We start from the raw sequence: 3,587 nt of genomic DNA, 5'->3' as shown, positions 1-3,587 counted from the left end.
AAGACGGCCTTGAATACAAGAATCGATTGATTACGAATACCGCTCATAGACTACTAAACTATAAAGACGATAGGAGCAATAGGCACAGGCAACAATGAATAACGAGCCGTCTAATCAGAGCTCTGATGTGTAAGTTTGATATTATATACTAGAGCTCTGATTGGACAGCTCGTTATTCCCTGTTTTATTGCTTGTGCTTATTGTGTTTAAGCCTTAATATAACTGGAACTGACCACTAGAATGCGTGCTGAAAATCAGTAAATCGCAGGTATAACTCTTTTTACCGTATAGTCAAGTTAGAAGGTTTTAACCGGTAAATAGGGATAGATATGTGTAGTGATTTAAAATGAAAGCGTTGTATGAATAAAATAAATTACATAGAATAAAATATATCAGATCAAAGACAATAATTGTAATATATTATAAGAATCGTGTTGGTTCAGTTATATAAGACTAAAAAGAAAATAACTTTTACTTTTGAGTATGAATATGACGTTACGTTATGCGCATGCGCAGTTAAAAAGAGAAAGGTATACCCGCCAAACATCATCTGCTATTTCGTCCACGTTTTCCACTCTTTCAACTAATGCATCGGCCCGGCAGTGTACGTTCCAGTTGTATTATATAGTTCAGTGATACAGACTAGAATAAAAGACATAGCAATGATCAAGAGCTATTGCAGAAGCATGTTGGAGCATATTGGAGCATGCGACGCGAATAAACTTACTATTGCAACAAAATAATCTAAACTTTATAAAAATTAAAAAAAAAAATTGTAATTATATTGAAAAATAAAGAAAAAAATGTAGAAAAATTAGGAAAAATATTAAAATACCTTAAAAATATATATTTGTACAGAAAAATATTATATAATTGTATAAATATATGCTATAAAAATGTTGTGAGGAAGTTGATATAAAAGAATACATATTTATATGTCCAAAAAATAAATTAAAAATACATTAAATGAAAGGAAATTATTCTTGTTCGAAATTTTCTTTGTTACTTTTGTTCACTTTTTCAATTTATCATTTTTTTAGAGTTAAAGAATTAGACTAGTTTTTCGAAATTTTTCACACATTTCACCAATGGACAATGCACGTAATACTTTCTTCCAAATTTCTGTATCATGTATGTTTTAAATTAAAAATAAACGTTTAAATGAAACATTGAAACTCTCATTTAAATAGAGAGAGAGAGAGAGAGAGAGAGAGAGAGACAGAGAACAATAAAGGAGAAAATGAGACAAGACAACTTATTTATTTCATACATCCGCACTCCATTTTGATCAATCTAAAATCAGAAGAATTATGCTACTATACTGTAGCTGCGCTGATTTTGCTCTATTTTTTCCAATGGAAAACTGGTCGATATTCGAAGGCTGCATCCGGAAATAGTCAAATCTTATATTTAAAATCGTCTTAAGTAAATCTTAAGAAGTCATGAACCAATCAGAACATGTTAGCGTTAAGACATTACTTAAGATAGTTTTGATCTTGAAATACGAACCGACTATGAACACCGGTCTTAGATCACGCTTGCTTCATGACTGTGAATAGCATAGAGAATATAGACTGACACACGACAGGCACGACATATACGAATATGACTTATCGTAGAGGTGTACCAACCTCTGCCCTCTTTATTATGCTATTAACGTGCCGTAAAGCCCTGTGTCTACGGTGCTAGAACTCTGTCCGAGTTCTCGGATCTAGGAATATGTAGTCAATCAACATGTAGATTTTATAGAAAAACGGCAAGTTGATTGATTACATTTCTTGATCTGAGATTCGGACTGAGTTCTAACACCATGAACATACGGCTTAAGCGAACATAAAATGGCATCAATGGCTACATTTACAAGGCACCCTTAATCAAGTTTAATAATGTAGTTATGAAACTGGCCAATTATAGTCGTTCCATTCTTCCGAGAAACAGCTATTGGCCAATTTCATAACTACGGATGTTATTAAACCCGATTAAGTATGCCATGTACAGAAGTCAATAGAATGCTTTCCATTTAGGCCCGGTTGCACCAACGTTACTTTAACTTTAAGCGAGATTTAAAACTCTGTCTCGTTTTGAAGTAAAAAAAAAGAGACAGAGACAAAAAGAGTTTTAAACTTCACTTATCAAAGTAACGTTGGTGCAATCGAGTCTTAGTGATATAAGTCAACACAAGCATCATTCCATCTTTCTTTACATTTAGTAAGTAATAAAGATAGAACGACATCTGTGCTAACATATGTGTCAAATGAAAAGCACTGAATAGGTTTTATTGGGAATGACGAATGAATTTGACGATAAGAATATTAATAAAATCTCCCGTTTAAAAAACTGTTAGTCCTATAATATAAGGGTCCATAATATAAGTCCCCAATATCCGAAAAACTAGAATTTTGGATTCGGCAATAACTACACGAATTTATTTCTATTTCAATTCCTTAGGAAAATAGATTCATGTAGTTATTGCCAAAATTCTAATTTTTCTGTTAGAGTGGTCCTAATTGAGTCGGTAGTCTGTGAATTATAATAAGTCGGGATTGATCAATCGAAGTAGAGTTGATCAGCAGCCAAAAAAGTTCAAAGATACTACCGATTACCAATTCATTGTAGATCCGGCATTAAAATATTGTTTATATGAAAGGTAAAATTCCTATAAAGTATCGTTCTGGCATTTTATTCATCTTATACATTTAATATATCCTTTTTTATTGAGTATCTTTTTAATTAATATTTCATACATATGTATCTTCGAAATTTCCGCGTTACAAGTTAACCTAAAACGAGTTTCTGTTTTGATAGTTTTGATGAGGTCTATATTCGTAGTTCGTTCTTATTTTAAAAACCATTTTAAGTAATACTAAGAAGTTAGAAATGGGCTATTAGAAATCAACGTTATAATAATTGCGCTAAATTAACAACAATATTTTCAATATGATCAATTTAATTGAATGTTTCGGTTAATTTCTAGTCATCTTCAACGAGAATAATACATATATAGGGTAACTGCGGCAAATACGATGCATTGGGATTTACGCCGCAGAACAAATAGGAGGGGTAATTTTCCCACAACTATTCTTTTACATATCTTTATGTTATATTAGTATTGTATTATATGATTTCAGTTTCTTACTGTTAATATTAATAAAATTATTGTGATTTGAATCGATTTGTCACTGTAATAAGTAGCGCCATCATAAATTATAATTTACAAAAAATGATTACTATAAGGCACGTAAAAGACTTCGTGATTATTTCGTGATACGTATAGAGGAATAGTACAGCATGTTGTATAGCAAAATACAAGTGTTTTACTCTTATCTTCTTTGTTTAGTTTGTTGTTTTATATATTCCATCCTTTGGGATATATAGCATTTTTAGCGGGCGAGATTTATGTCCAAAGCATACAAAGTGCGCAGATTGGATTCAGTGCATTAAATGTAATAAACGCATTACATGAAATATCCCAAGCAGATAACAAGTCACGATAACGTCAAATGATATTAAAATAAATCGGAAAAAATGATCAAAAAATGACTTTTAATGATTAACAAATGATTTTGAAATTATTTTGATATAATGAT

This window comes from Trachymyrmex septentrionalis, unplaced genomic scaffold (genome assembly GCF_001594115.1).
Source record: "Trachymyrmex septentrionalis isolate Tsep2-gDNA-1 unplaced genomic scaffold, Tsep1.0 scaffold13, whole genome shotgun sequence".
In the NCBI taxonomy this organism is placed as follows: Eukaryota; Metazoa; Arthropoda; class Insecta; order Hymenoptera; family Formicidae; genus Trachymyrmex; species Trachymyrmex septentrionalis.
The sequence above is the reverse complement of the archived record's forward strand: the minus strand, read 5'-3'. Positions refer to the sequence as shown.